The sequence below is a fragment of the Podarcis muralis genome, chromosome 8 (genome assembly GCF_964188315.1).
Source record: "Podarcis muralis chromosome 8, rPodMur119.hap1.1, whole genome shotgun sequence".
Lineage (NCBI taxonomy): Eukaryota > Metazoa > Chordata > Lepidosauria > Squamata > Lacertidae > Podarcis > Podarcis muralis.
The window spans coordinates 72,397,246-72,412,845 of record NC_135662.1 but is presented as its reverse complement, the minus strand read 5'-3'; the positions used below and the strand labels follow the sequence as shown (position 1 = coordinate 72,412,845).

At 41.8% G+C, this 15,600-nt stretch overlaps 1 non-coding gene across 1 annotated transcript; it reads right to left on the bottom strand.

Annotated features, from left to right (window-relative positions):
• Positions 1 to 10,755: 10,755 nt before the first annotated feature.
• Positions 10,756 to 10,953, bottom strand: LOC114601436 (U2 spliceosomal RNA). Its single transcript, XR_003707760.2, has one exon. It is a non-coding gene; the product is annotated as a U2 spliceosomal RNA (small nuclear RNA).
• Positions 10,954 to 15,600: the final 4,647 nt, after the last annotated feature.

The following is a 15,600-nucleotide window of genomic DNA, read 5'->3' as shown; positions in this document are numbered from 1 at the left end:
TGTTCTATGGGTAGCAGTAAGTATAATGCTTCTAGATTGGCTAGACCTAGTATTAAAAAGAATCAGGATCCTGACCTTCTGCCCTTGACGGGGATCTCAGTTGTGGCTATTCCATATCCCTTTGCAAAACAAAAGCAACCCTTCCCACAGAGAGTTAAACAGCACTTTTATTCAAGTATTCTGCAACGATATATTGTGAAATATTGCTACCGATACAGCTGCCTGTGATAATTTCTTCTTTGTAGACAGAGAAAGCAATCCTGCTTTCCTGTAAAACTGCCAAGGAGGGAGATCTATTTGATACAGGGAAAAGCATTAAAAGCAGATTCTCTAAATTAAAGAAATGGCATATCTGAAGCTGAAAGTGTGAGATGTAGAGAAATGTGTGCAATCTTTTATAATGGCATCCATAGTCCTGGCATTCTCTAAGTTCAGCTCTTACATTCATTGTTCTAAGGTCAGTTTTATTGCTGTTGCTAAAAGGTAGGAAACACCCCTGGAGCAGCAATTGTTAATGGTCAGTGACTCTTACTTCTCTTGATCATACGTCAAGGTCTTTTTGTTCCGGTCCAATACATTTTCCAGCCAAGTGAGGAAGAAATATAATGGCATAGTCCTCTGCCAGAGCATGTCTTCCACACTTTACTTCAATATGTGCTCCTTCAATAATCCTTGGGAAGATCGCAAGCGCTGCGGAGCCCACCACTTAATGTCCGTGATTCAGGGCAATTGCTCAAGCTTTTAACCATATGCTGTCTCTCTGTCTCAAAATTGATAAGCATGGCATGGGGAGCAGTAGTGAGCTTTAACCCTCCTTTCCCAGAAACACGAACACTACTTGCTCCATTATCAGCCTTGTAGAGCTAAGGAGATCTCAGTTGTCAAGAGATTTCAAATGCTGCATTTGCTTAGAACTGCGGTGTGACTTCTTGTTATCCTCCGAGCCTGTGTATAACATTATTTTGCTGAGTGATATAGCAGACATTCTGACTGCAATTCCCCTATCCGTCCAAGCTGTCACAAGGAGGAGAAATAAAGACTCGCTTCCACATATATTTCCTTTGAAAGATAACATGAAGAGTAGAAGTGTCCCCTATGGATTGCATTACTCTCGCCACAACCCCACCCCCCAGCAATTCTACTTGTTGCCAGTCACACACAACTGTGTTTTGTGTGATACAGGGAACCATCAGTGGCACTATTTCTGTCAACCTGTTGATGCTATTGTGAGTGCGGTATTGCCTAGAAGGCTCACTGGTTTGTAACTGAGTCATTGAAAACCAACAAAGAAATTTCAGACATCCAGCGGGTGTTCACTTAATTAATCAATTTGACAATATTGATTAGAAATTGCTGCTCAAACTTTTCAGGAACCATATGCTGTTCTTATTTTGATGCCATTTCAATTGTTCTGGTTTTGTGTTTTTGCGTTCATACTTTATGACTGGAATATTTCTTCTTCCGCATACTACGTAGAGAACTTAATTCTTTGTTATTGCTGTTAATAAGTAAATAAATTCACAACTGTGTGAGATTTGTACTTGAGAGACAGCACACAAGACTCAGGAAGAAATGAGCAAACTTTGTGAAGAAGAAGAAGAAGAAGAAGAAGAAGAAGAAGAAGAAGAAGAAGAAGAAAAAGAAAGCAAATGTTAATCTAATAAACTTTTCTATGTCTTTGTGGATTTGAGACAAACACTTTGACCCATGATAGAAGAATTTATATTCGGCCATACAAATGAAATGTTCAGTTTCACAACAGGGGAAAGAAAGGAACCAGTAGATTTGTGCCATCATACCCACATAGAATAGGACACTTAACTGGAAAGCTTCATATTATGATTGTTCATTCACTAGGTAATGTAATTGAATTGACTGCCTGTTGTGCTTCATAAATATACTGTACTGGAACTCAGCTTTAAGCCAAAGCAGCCCATCTCCTCTCTCTACAAAAGCTGGTGTGTCAGCCTCAAGGATCAGATAGGATTAAGGCTAAGGGCAAAATAGAGCATATTGCATTTATTTAATTGGACATCTTCCAAATTTATCATGTGAAATCTTGTTTGACCGCCCCACCTCTGGTCAAGAAGGACACTTGCATCAGTCTTTTGTGTATGCAGATCTACACAGGCACAATTCACCAGTATGTGCATATCTTTCAATGACCTGTGTAAACTTGCCTCCATTGAAAGGAAGAAAAAACCCCCGTCAGAATGTAAGAAAGATCAGCACCTAATATCTGAAGTTTCCCAGGTGACATTTTTCTGAGGCAATGTCAGAAATTATTCTTTTTTTTCACACACTGTTAAAAAATAAGGCCACATTGCATAATTTGCTCCAAATATGGTTTTTTTGTTTGTTTTGTTTTTATGTAGCAGCCGCCATTCTGAACATGTACCCCCCCAATTCCTCAGAATGAAGCTAGGTTTAGGTAAAGGGTAAAGTTAAAAGACCCCTGGATGGTTAAGTACAGCTGAATTCAACCATGGGGTATGGCGTTCATCTCACTTCAGGCTAAGGGAGCCGGCGTTTGTCTGCAGACAGCTTTCTGGGTCATGTGGCCAGCATGGCTAAACCACTTCTGGCGCAACAGGACACCATGATGGAAGCCAGAGCACAAGGAAACACCATTTACCTTCCTGTCACAGCGCTACCTATTTATCTATTTGTGCTGGTGTGCTTTCAAACTGCTAGGTTGGCAGGAGCTGGGACAGAGCAACCGGGAGCTCACTCAGTCACGGGGATTCTAACCGCTGACCTTCTGATCAGCAAGCCCAAGAGGCTGAGTGGTTTAGACCACAGTGCCACCCCTTTCGGTTCTGTTTTGTACTGATGTGTTTCGTGGCAGACCTTTCCTAGATCTAGGACATTTTGGACAATGCAAAATGGTGGCAATGCAGGGAAACACAGTTGTTGCAGTTACCACTTGCAAAGGCAGGAAGATAAACCAGAACACCTTGCAGTGGGGAGAGAATCTATTGTACCACCTCTGCTAACTGTGAATCCCACTTCCAAGAAACTGTCAGGAAATTTCTCTTCCTCCTGGAGAATTCTAGCTGCCATCACACCAATGCCTTGAACTACAAATAGGATGGATATTTTTAAAAGGTCATGTATACGTAGCTCTAAAATACAACTATGTATTTATGTGCAGCTGTGGGAAAAATAGAGGCATTCAAGTTTGATACTTAAAATATGCTTAATTTAGGTCCATGGTTCTGAAACCCCCCCCCCCAAAAAAACCACACACCTTAGCAGACCACTTAGATTATTTTTCCGTCTGCTGTAATAATTGTACTGTGCTGTGCTAGATGCTGTAATATTGGCGTTTGAAATTTCTATTTCTTCTTTTATTTTTCATATATTGCATTTTATTTTATTGTAATACAGTAAAATACAATACAAAAAGAAACAATAAGAATGCAATTAAAAATTGATATCACTAATGCTTCTCCTGTCTTCAACCCCAAACACATAGACGTACCAGCGGACCACCTCTATGAAACTGATGGATGACTTGTGGTCCATGGCCCACAGTTGTATAGTTTTAACTGATTTTTACTTTTTATATTGTATACATAGCTGTCAACCTTCTCTTTTTTTGTGGGAAATTCCCTTATTCCAGTGCTATTTCCCGCTGCTTTCAGCTGCTATCCTGGATTGTTAGATATCATGTAGACTGTCCCCGGGATAGGTGAGGCTGCTGATCCCTTATTTTCGAGGCTGCTGCTCCCTTATTTTCAAATCTGAAAGTTGACAGCTATGATTGTATGCTTGTGAACCACTTGTAGAGTATTGCATTTAAGTGATAAATGAATTGGTTTTAAATAAATAAATACGCAAACCCTGGCTTGTATTGCTTATGCGAACAATCAGAAACTTTGAAAGAGTTCAAGCTGAATACTCAAAATAAGTACTTTGTCTTAAGAATTTAATTTAAATAGAAATGTAAGAATGGTATTAATCAATCTATTGTTTCATAACGTTGGATTTTTAAAACAACAACAACCCAGTTTCACTGGGATAAGGAAGGTAAAAATACAGGTTTTTTTGAAGAATCTTTCAAACAAGACTAGAGCAGCCATAGCAACCCATAAAAAGGGGGAACTGTCTATGGAAGGAAGCACAGTTTGGCTTTGAAATGCATCTATTGGTTCTGCTTAAGAGTCCAAACTTCAAAGGGAACCGTCCTGCTTGAATTCCCAAGACCAATTGCTGTTTATCAGAACGATGAGAGCTGCCTATGTAACTCTACAAAGGATGCAATTTCCATAGCAGTCTGTGAAAATGAGCTCGTGGCGAAACTTATTTGGCATACCTTTCGAGCCCAGGGTCCATGGGGTCGTGAATTGGAATGTGTTTATTGAATCTGAGAGAAAAGCGCCACACTTGAACAGCCTGACCTGAGTATAAGGTGAAAGTTTGCAAATGAGAAAGCAAAATGCCAAACACCCATATTTGGTATAGCATGATTCCGTGAGAGATTGTGACCTTGACTTTTCCCATACTACTGCAAGTGTCTGTTATCTTATGGAATCTCCAATATCTCAGAGTGCATTAGAGGCACGACAATGGAGCATCTTTTCTGAGATGAATTCTATTGTTATTTGGACATATTGGAATCTTTGGATTTTTTATTACTTTTTTAAAGGAGATTTGGAGCTTGCTCATTTGGACAGTATTCTCAAATTACCCTATTGGCCTGAATATAAGCCGCACCTGAATATAAGCCGTACCTTTAAAATTGGAGGGTGGGGGGAGAGTTTTTTTTTTTAAAAAAAAAAATACATGAGTACAAGCACTCCATTCCTTACAGCTCCTGGCTGCATACTGGGGTGGGGTACCTTTCCCCTTCCTCGCTTTCTCGCTTCCCAGCCTTGGGGGAGAGGATGGGGGACTACACATGCAGCCAGCGCTGCTTTGCCGCACTCCTGGCGCTGTTTGTCCTGCACTTCTGGCTGCATACCGTAAAGTCACAAATATAAGCCGCAGTTTAACTTTGCATGGTTGGAATTTGAGAAAAAAAGTGAGGCTTATATTCAGGCCAATACAGTACAGTCATTTGTTGTTGTTGTTGTTGTTTAGTCGTTTAGTCGTGTCCAACTCTTCGTGACCCCATGGACCAGAGCACGCCAGGCACTTCTGTCTTCCACTGCCTCCCACAGCTTGGTCAAACTCATGTTTGTAGCTTTGAGAACACTGTCCAACCATCTCGTCCTCTGTCGTCCCCTTCTCCTTGTACCTCAATCTTTCCCAACATCAGGGTCTTTTCCAGGGAGTCTTCTCTTCTCATAAGGTGGCCAAAGTATTGGAACCTCAGCTTCAGGATCTGTCCTTCCAGTGAGCACTCAGGGCTGATTTCCTTAAGAATGGATAGGTTTGATTTTCTTGCAGTCCATGGGACTCTCAAGAGTCTTCTCCAGCACCATAATTCAAAAGCATCAATTCTTCGGCGATCTGCCTTCTTTATGGTCCAGCTCTCACTTCCATACATCACTACTGGGAAAACGATAGCTTTTACTATATAGACCTTTGTTGGCAAGGTGATGTCTTTACTTTTTAAGATGCTGTCTAGGTACAGTCATACCTCGGGATAAATACACTTCAGGTTGAGTGCTTTCGGGTTGCGCTCCACTGCGACCTGGAAGTAACGGAGCACATTACTTCCAGGTTTTGCCACTAATACATGTGCAGATGGTCGGGACTTCCGGGTTGGCGCCATCGCCGAATGGCGGACTCCCTCCGAGCTCCGGAGGGAGCCTGCTCGGCAGGGGCTGGGTCCTACCGCGCCGGCGACGCGGGGACCCTTAAAAACCACGGACACGGAGTCCGTGGACATGGAGACTCGGCTGGCACCGTCAGCGCCCTCCCGACTCGTGAAGGAGCCTTTTTAAAGGCTACGGATCGGGTGCCGGGGAGAAGCGTGGTGCTTTGAGTCCTCTGCTATCCCTGCCGAGCGAAGCCACATGCCATCCGGCGGAGAGCGCTGACTTCTTCCATTGAGAATTCGGACTTTTAACAACAACCCGTGAGTAATTTGGAAATCGGGTTCAAAAGGAGGAAAAAATTATTTTTTTTGGATTTGAGACGAGCGGGGGGGGGGGGGGATCCAAAAAGGAAGTCAGTCCCCCTCCCTATTGTAGACATTCTAAAACAAGGATTGGGAAGCCAAGGCCCAAAAAGAACGGTATTTTTGATAAAAACCAAGAATTCCATGATTGGAAACTACAAGAACTGTGCTGGAGGAAGAATTGAAGGAGAAGGAAAACGTACCCCCCCCCCCCCTGGGAACTGGGGCGATTGAGGAGTGAGCCTGGTGAAGAGAGCCGGAGATTTTGACAGCTGTCAAAGTAGCTGTCAAAGTCGGAATTTTAAAGAGGATTTTATTACGAGGACTTTGCTGGCTAAATTTGCTACAATTTGTTATAATTTGTTAAGACTTGAATACAAAATGGCGAAAACACGGATAACAACCGGACTTTTGGAAACAAAGTTACAACAATCCCCCTAGAGGAGTTTCGGGACATTACAAAGATGGGCGTAAGCAGAAAAAAAAACTTCGGAATTTTACAGAACTGGTTATCTCCTGGGAAAGCTGCAAAACTGAAACAGTATTTTGTCTACAGGGTGTTCAGACTAAAAGGAGACAATAGAATTTTCTATTGAAGAAAGGAAGGGACTGAACGCAAGTTTTTGTTCCTGAATAACAACAACCCATGTAGAGTTACTAAACTTCTGAATAAGAACATCTTAGCAGCGGAACAAGAGGAATCTGGACTACAACCTTGAAAGAACAATGGGGGGAGCTCTATAATTTGACAGTTTTAAAGATTAAAGATTTAAGGAATTAATTTTAAAAATAATTTTTAAAAAGGGAAAAACCTGCAAGGAGTTGGGGGAAAAATGGGATTGATGGATTTAAGATTTCCAGGCAGAAAACATAGATTGGTGGACAGGGGGAAATTAAACCGGGGAAGGGGGGGGGGGAGAATTAGAATCCAAAGGCTTGCAACTATCTTCTGAATTGGTTTTCTTTTTGCTACTATACTTTTTATTCTTTACATTTCTATTCTGTGTGTTTATATTATATAAAAAAAGGGGAAATTGTGGAATGAAAATGGGGTGGGCCTTGGGGAGAGATCTTTTGTCTTTCTATCAAGGGTATTGATAAGGATTGCACAAAATTAAATTTGAATAATGGGGTAAACAAATTAAGTTTTAAATCAGAAGTGAGAGCTTGTGGAGACAACAATATGAAAGGGGAATATGGTAGGGGTGGGGGAAGGGGGGAGTCCCAGAAAGTGGATGTTTGAAAATAAGGCTTTGAATGTACTTTCATCTTTACTTTCTGTATTCTGAAAACTTTAATAAATATTATTTAAAAAAATATATATACATGTGCAGATGGTCAAAATGACATCACACGCATATGCGGAAGTGGTGAAACGCTACCCACGCACGCGCAGATGCACTGTTGCGTCTTCCGTTCTGTTCAGGATGCGAACGGGGCTCCGGAACAGATCCCATTGGCATCCCGAGGTACCACTGTATTGCAATCAAGCTGGAATATCAATCAGAATCATACAGATAGCTCAGCTGGTACAGCATGAGACCCCTTAATCTCAGGATCATGGGTCAGAGCCCCACGTTGGGTGAAAGACTCTTACCTTGCATGGGGTTGAATTAGATGGCACTTGTGGCCCCTTCCAGCTCTGCCATTCTGTGATTCCATTGTCACCCTTTGGCACATACAGAACCTATACTGTGGAATTGCTTCTGTCTCAGGTGCCTGTTTGTCACAGATCGCATGGGAAGCTAGCTCTAACAACCATTCATTTAACTGAGCCATTCCCCTTTGCTTGCCATTGCCTGTGGCCCTCATCCCAGATCATTGGCCAAGCCATAGCTGTCAACGTTTCCCTTTTTTAAAGGGAAATTCCCTTATTCTGAATAGGATTCCTCACAAGAAAAGTTGACAGCTATGGGCCAAGCTGTGGGGGGCTGATGAAAGCTGGGGGGGGGGGGCAACAACATCTCAAGAACCACTGGTTCCCCATCCGAGTTCTAGAAAGAGTCCGGAGAGGCAGAAGGACTGAACAAAGGAGAAACAGACCACTCAGGGACATGAGAAAGCATACATAAACAGATGCATACATAATTGTATTTGTAGCCAGCCTTTCCACAGTTCAAACCATGCTCAAGACAGCATGCAATTGGGTGGGGGGGGGGGATAACTACAATATAACAAAAGTAGTTGTAAATAAAAAAATGAAACATTTAAAAGTACACAATCAAACAGAGCAATTTCTGCATAAATTACAAGACCCAGAATAAAGATACCAAAGAGAGAAATAGAAAACCAGCAACACATAGCTCAGTTGGTTAGAGTGTGGTGCTGATAATACCAAGGTTACAGGTTTGATCCCTATATGGGAAAACTGCGTATTCCTGCATTGCAGGGGGTTGGACTAGATGATAGTGTCATGAGCACACCAGCTCCAAGTGTGATCTCACAGCCAGCTGCAGAATGTAGTCAGGAACAGGGAGGCTGGGCTTTCACGCTGGCACAGGAGAGCCCACAGCTGCCAGTGTCGACTCCCCCTGACCTTGGATGGCCGGCTGATAAGGGAGGAATGGAGAGCAGGCTTGTTAAATGTTCGGAAAAAGTCAGAAGCCCAAGGCAGTATAAGTTCCTCAACTAAGTTTATTCAACATTTGTCAGTGACAACAGCTCACTCATAGGAACACAAGAACCAAACTGACTAGACAACACAATAATAATCCCAAGCAGGAACTGACCGTTGCCAGTTGCCAGTTGAAAGGGCATGTGCTTACTTGCCATTAGAACGTTCGTCTACCAACTCTTCTACAATTGGTTAGAACGCGCCTTGTAACATAAAATGTGTTAAACCCAATACAGTGGTACCTCGGGTTACATACGCTTCAGGTTACAGACTCCGCTAACCCAGAAATATTACCTCGGGTTAAGAACTTTGCTTCAGGATGAGAACAGAAATTGTGCTCCGGCGGCAGCAGCAGCAGGAGGCCTAATTAGCTAAAGTGGTGTTTCAGGTTAAGAACAGACCTCCAGAACGAATTAAGTTCTTAACCCAAAGTAAAGGTAAAGGTAAAGGTACCCCTGCCCGAACGGGCCAGTCTTGACAGACTCTAGGGTTGTGCGCTCATCTCACTCTAGAGGCCGGGAGCCAGCGCTGTCCGAAGACACTTCCGGGTCACGTGGCCAGCGTGACGAAGCTGCTCCGGCGAACCGGCACCAGAGCAGCACACAGAAACGCCGTTTACCTTCCCTCTGTAAAGCGGTACCTATTTATCTACTTGCACTTAATTGTGCTTTCGAATTGCTAGGTGGGCAGGAGCTGGGACCGAACGACAGGAGCTCACCCTGCCGCAGGGATTCGAACTGCCGACCATGCGATCAGCAAGTCCTAGGCGCTGAGGTTTTACCCACAGCGCCACCCCAGTGGTAACCCGAGGTACCACTGTATATAACAAGGCTGGAACCCAGCCAAAGCTCCTCAGAAGCCCAAACAGGCACAGAAAGCTACAGAGACAAAAAGGGGTGCAGCTGACCAAATAAGTCTGAGGCGCAATGGTATAGGAAGGCAGGAAGCAAAATAAGAAACATAAAGGTTGAAGGTTCAATTTCTTCTGTCGACACAGGAAGAACTCCTCAGAAGGGTCAACTGAGTGATGGGGACCGGAGGCTTGCTAGAGGCGTCCGGAGATAACTACTTGATTTTTTTGCAATAAAAAATTGATTTTTTTGCAATAAATTCTCCTTTTTAATTATGTACGCTTACTGTGTTAACAAGCCAGGAACCTGGACTCCTAACACTCAGGGTCCCTTCCAACTCAACAATTCTAGGATTCTAGGATTCTAAAACACACACACACACACACACACACCCATCCCCATGCCCCCCCCCAAAAAAACCCCATCTCCAAAGCAGTATTTCAAGGGAAGGGAGAAATGGAAGATGGAATGGTCTGAAACAAGAAAAGACCAGAGGGAAAGGAAAGAATATTGCACAAACTTAAGCTTTATACAGTGCCACAGTTTTCAAACAGGGACTTACTGCACCTCTCATCACATGAATTGTCAGCTGTGACTATAATGAATTAAACTTTTTTTCTTTTTTGTAACAGATGCAACCTCTTTTGCAATAGGTTACTGGCTTCAAGGTTTTCAAGCAACAGAAGTTTTCTTACAATGCAAATCAGCTATAAGAAGGAATGGTGTTGTCTCTTAGGAGTGAGGTATGGGTTGGGAATATTCAGGTTGAGCAAGAGTCTGTCTTCAGCTCAGGTTTAGCCAGTGCTTTTTTTCTGGGGGACACACATACCCCTAAACATTTTGTGAATCTTTGTACTTTTGTCCATTTGCTGTATTTATTTTTCCCGATTTGAACTATAAAATGGTGATTTTCTTGAGTCAAAATGGGAGTACCCCTAAACATTTTTTTAAGGGGAAAAAGCACTGGGATTAGCAATGTTTATTGTCACTGATTTGCCACGCATACGAACTGTGGAAAGAGCTCCTCTGATTTAGCAGATTGAAGAAGAAGAAGAAGAAGAGTTTGGATTTGATACCCCGCTTTATCAGTACCCTAAGGAGTCTCAAAGCGGCTAACATTCTCCTTTCCCTTCCTCCCCCACAACAAACACTCTGTGAGGTGAGTGGGGCTAAGAGACTTCAGAGAAGCGTGACTAGCCCAAGGTCACCCAGCAGCTGCATGTGGAGGAGCGGAGACGCGAACCCGGTTCCCCAGATTATGAATCTACCGCTCTTAACCACTACACCACACTGGCTCTCTAATTACCCAATTCCAAAAATCCATTTAATATATAGTCCTCAAATATAGGACATATCAGATATTAAACTGATAAGAACAGATACTACACTTGATCTTAGCCAAAAGGCCGAGAAGCGATTTTATGAGGCTTATTTCAGGCTTACAGAGCAAGTTTACCTGTCAGAAAGTATGCCTTCAGTACTAATGTCCTTTAGGATCCCTACAGTGAAGATGAAACACCAGAAGGCAGGAGGTCAAATTTCAAAGTCGGAGTGCGGTCAGCTTTTAAAATTCAGGGCATTGGCTACTCAAATAATATAATGGCAGGGCTCAAAATCATATATGTATTAGGTAAAATCAGCATGTTGCATGCCCCTAAAATATATTTTAAAAATGTGTATGGTTTTGTTCCAAAGCAATACTCACTTGCCCATTAAGGTCAGCGAAAAAGCATGAGAAAAAGAAAAAAGAAAATCAAGAGTTTACCAAAACAACAAGAAAAACCCCTTCTATCTCTGAAATAATCAGCCCATAAACCTCAATATAATGCAATATTGTGCAGAACCAGCTTTTGTTAAGGACAAACACACCATTTTAAACTAATGGGCATAGACTGTTGCAATTTCCCTTAATGATGTGGCACTTTTGGAGGGCGGGGTGAAGAGAGAGAAAAGCCCACTATATATGTAAATTTCTTTATGTCTCGTAAAATGGAAACGTCTCATGTAAACCTCCGCAAAAACCATTGCGCAGCACAAATACAGAGGGGTTTGGGGGAAGGGAATTTATGCCAAAATGGTTTGTCTTGATGACATCCATCCATTAGTGGCAGCCCATAAAAGAATCTTATAAACATACTTGGAACTGCTTGGTGATGATTTTTCTTGACAAGCGAACATTATGTGCTGTGAGTAGAAATTGAGTAATATGGGCTGAAAACGCAGGAAGTGACTCCAGTCTTTTTTATGCAAGGTAAATCTCAAGAAAAATGACCCACTTTGGCAGTGCCCAGCAGTTAAGATATCCCCCAAGGAGCCACAAGTGAAGATCTATGCATTCCGCTTATGTTTTCTGCTTTATCGAGATAGATGCTGATCGTCTTCATTTCTATATTAGACGGGTTGCCGTTCGTGCAGCTACTGTTAAAATTGCGCCAGCGATTTGGTTGCAAACATATTTTCAAGAAATTTAAACTAATCAGGAGCAGGGATAGCATTGGCTGAGGGTGGCAGCTTGCCATGCTAAGGTTTAGAGTGCAAATTCCCGCCCTGAATCCCTTGTCAAGGAAAGGGGCAATCTCACAGGGTCCTCAACCTGCCCAATTTGCAGCCTGTCGTGGTTCCCTCCTTGTCAAAACACACACATACAGAGAACAGAAGCAGCAGGGACTTCTGGTGGTTCAGCTGAAGCAAGGATGAATAATCTTTCTGGCTCCATGGGTCAGATTCTTAGCAAACTTGCCCTAAGAGTAAAGAGGTAAAGAGGACCCCTGACCATTAGGTCCAGTTGTGGCCGACTCTGGGGTTGCGGTGCTCATCTCGCTTTATTGGCCGAGGGAGCCGGCGTACAGCTTCCGGGTCATGTGGCCAGCATGACTAAGACGCTTCTGGCGAACCAGAGCAGCACACGGAAACACCGTTTACCTTCCCGCCAGAGCAGTACCTATTTATCTACTTGCACCTTGGCGTGCTTTCTTTTTTTTTTTTTTTCTTTTTTTTTTTAGCTTTATTAAATCACATACACATTACACAAACATACAGAAAAGAGATTGTACCCTGGAAAGATACAAAACAACCAACAAATACGATACGAAAGTACCATATAAAAATACAATACAAACAGCACTTTAAAAAAACACATACATCAAACAATTATAAAAAAGGACTCAGAAAAAGAAGAAAATTTCCAATCATACCCTTACACACATTTGACTTCCAATTAGCCTCAGCTTTGGATTAAATATTTTACATTATTCTTCTGCAGTTACTTTCTTTTTCTTTACATGTCGTAGGAGTTAGCCATCATCTACCGTTAAATTATTAATTCTCAAATTAATCTCAAGGTAATTTATGAATTTGGACCAATCTTCAATCTTTTTAATAGAATTTTCTCGCCTGATATATTGTGTAAGCCTCGCCAATTCCAAGTATTGATACACTTTCAACTGCCACTCTCTCATTGTAGGTATTACTGAAGATTTCCAATTCTTTGCTATTAGAATTCTCGCGGCAGTGGCGGCGTATTGGAAGAAGGTCTGATCTGCCTTTTTTATTTCCTCCCCAATCATCCCTAGGAGGAACGCTTCGGGTCTCTTGGGGAAGTTGTATTTCAAGATTTTCTTTAACTCCTCATAAATTTGTCCCCAGAAACCCTTCACTTCCTCGCAGGTCCACCAAATATGCAGGAAACTCCCCACCTTATCCTTGCACCTCCAGCAGGTATTGTCTGCTGTTCTATACATTCTTCCTAATCTTACCGGGGTCAGGTACCAACGGTACATCATCTTGTAAAGATTCTCACGCAGGTCAGCACATACGGTAAATTTCATACCTCTCTTCCATAATGTTTGCCATTTGTCATATCCTATCTCATATCCTAGATCTTTGTTCCATTTAATCATCACCTCTTTAATCAGCACTTCCTTATTTTCACTTTCCAACAGTTGCCTATACATTTTAGACAGTAGATTATTATTGCTCTCCAAAATCTCCACTTGAAATCTAGATTTATTTTCTCCCATACCTATTCTCTTATGTTCCCTCCATATTGCACTAACTTGGTGTAGATGAAACCAGTCCTTAATTTTTTCTTTCAGTTCATCCTGTGATCTTAATTTCCACCCCTCTTCTGATTTAGTTAATAAATCTTTGTATGTCCACCTTTTGCCTGTCATATTTGGTTTCTTTATTTTAATAATATCCACGGGTGAGAGCCACCAGGGGGTATTTTGTTCAATCACTTTTTTTTTCCTGTTCCAAACTTCTATGAGTGATCCTCTAACTATATGGTTATAAAATCCTTTATGAACTTTGTCTTTTCCTTGCCAAAGGTAGGCATGCCACCCGAATCTTAAATCAAATCCTTCCAGGTCTAGTAGGTCAGTATCATTCAGGGTGGCCCATTCCTTTATCCAGAGTAGGCATGCCGCCTCATAATAAAGCCTTAAGTTTGGTACACCAAAACCCCCTCTTTCCCTGGCGTCTGTCAGATATTTAAATTTCACCCTAGGTTTCTTCTCTTGCCAGATATATTTAGTCAAAACCCTTTGCCAATTTTTAAAGCAGATGGTACCTTTTATAACTGGTAAGTTTTGAAACAGGAATAGCAGTCTCGGGAGAATGCACATCTTAATCGATTCCATCCTCCCGACCCAAGATAAATTCAGTCTACGCCAGGTATTCATATCTTTCTTAATTTCCTTCCACAATTTATTGTAGTTGTCCTCTACCAAATTAATATTCTTTGGGGACAACCAAATTCCCAAATATTTCACCTTGTTTGTTATTTTAATATCCACCTGTTTTTCTAACTGTGATCTTTCTTGGATTGTCAAGTTCTTTGTTAATATTTTTGTTTTCCCCCTGTTTAGCTTAAATCCGGATAGTTTACCAAAATCTTCTAAAAGTTCTATCGCTCTACTGGTGGTTTCAAATGGATTCTCAAAAAAGAAGACCAGGTCGTCTGCGTAGGCTTTTAATTTATATTCTTTCTCTCCAATTCTTACTCCCTTGATATTCTGGGTCGCTCTTATTTTATTTGCAGCTGTTTCTAACACTAAGATAAACAATAGAGGTGACAGGGGGCAGCCCTGTCTTGTGCCTTTCCTAATCGGGAAATATTTGGTCAGGTTATTATTGATGATCAGCCTGGCCTGCTGCTCTGTATAGATCGCCCTAATACCCTTCAAGTAGGGACCCCTTATGCCCACCTTGTCAAGTTTTTGTAGTAGGAATTCCCAAGATACGCGGTCGAAAGCTTTTTCCGCGTCGACAAAAATAAGGGCCGCTGGTACGTCTGGTCTAGCCTCCAAATACTCCATAATATTTAGTACCTGCCGGACATTGTCTCTCAATTGCCTCCCCGGTAGAAATCCCACTTGATCTCTATGTATATATCTATTCAATAATTTTTTAAGCCTACTTGCCATAATATCACCAAAGATCTTGTAGTCACAGTTTAGAAGTGAAATTGGTCTGTAGTTTTTTATATCTGTCTTTTCATTTTCATTTTCAGTCTTGGGGACTAATGTAATATACGCCTCTTTCCAGGAGCTAGGTATCCTCCCTTCCTTGAGGGTATTGTTTATTACCTCCGTTAAGACCGGCGCTAACAAATCTATCAATTTTTTATAGTATTTTGCAGGTAGACCGTCCGGGCCAGGGGACTTCCCACTTTTCATCTTGTTAATAGCATCTTGAACCTCTTTTACAGACACCACATTATTTAATTGTGTACAGTCCTCTTCCGAGAAAAATTTCCTTTCTTCTTGGTCTAAATAGTTCTCTATTTCAGCCCTGCTCTCTTCTCCTTTTTCATACAACTTTTCAAAGAAAGTGACAAACCTTTTTTCAATTTCCTCTGGGTCTTCTATCACCCTTCCATCTATAATAAGTTTATTGATCACGTTCTGTTTCTTTCTTTTCCTAAGCTGCCAAGCAAGTAGCTTCCCCACTTTATTGGCCGACTCGAAATATCTCTGTCTCGTAAATTTAATTTTCTGTTCTACCTCTTGATTCAGGATGGTTGAATATTGGGACTGCAGCACCCTCACCGTTTGATTAATCCT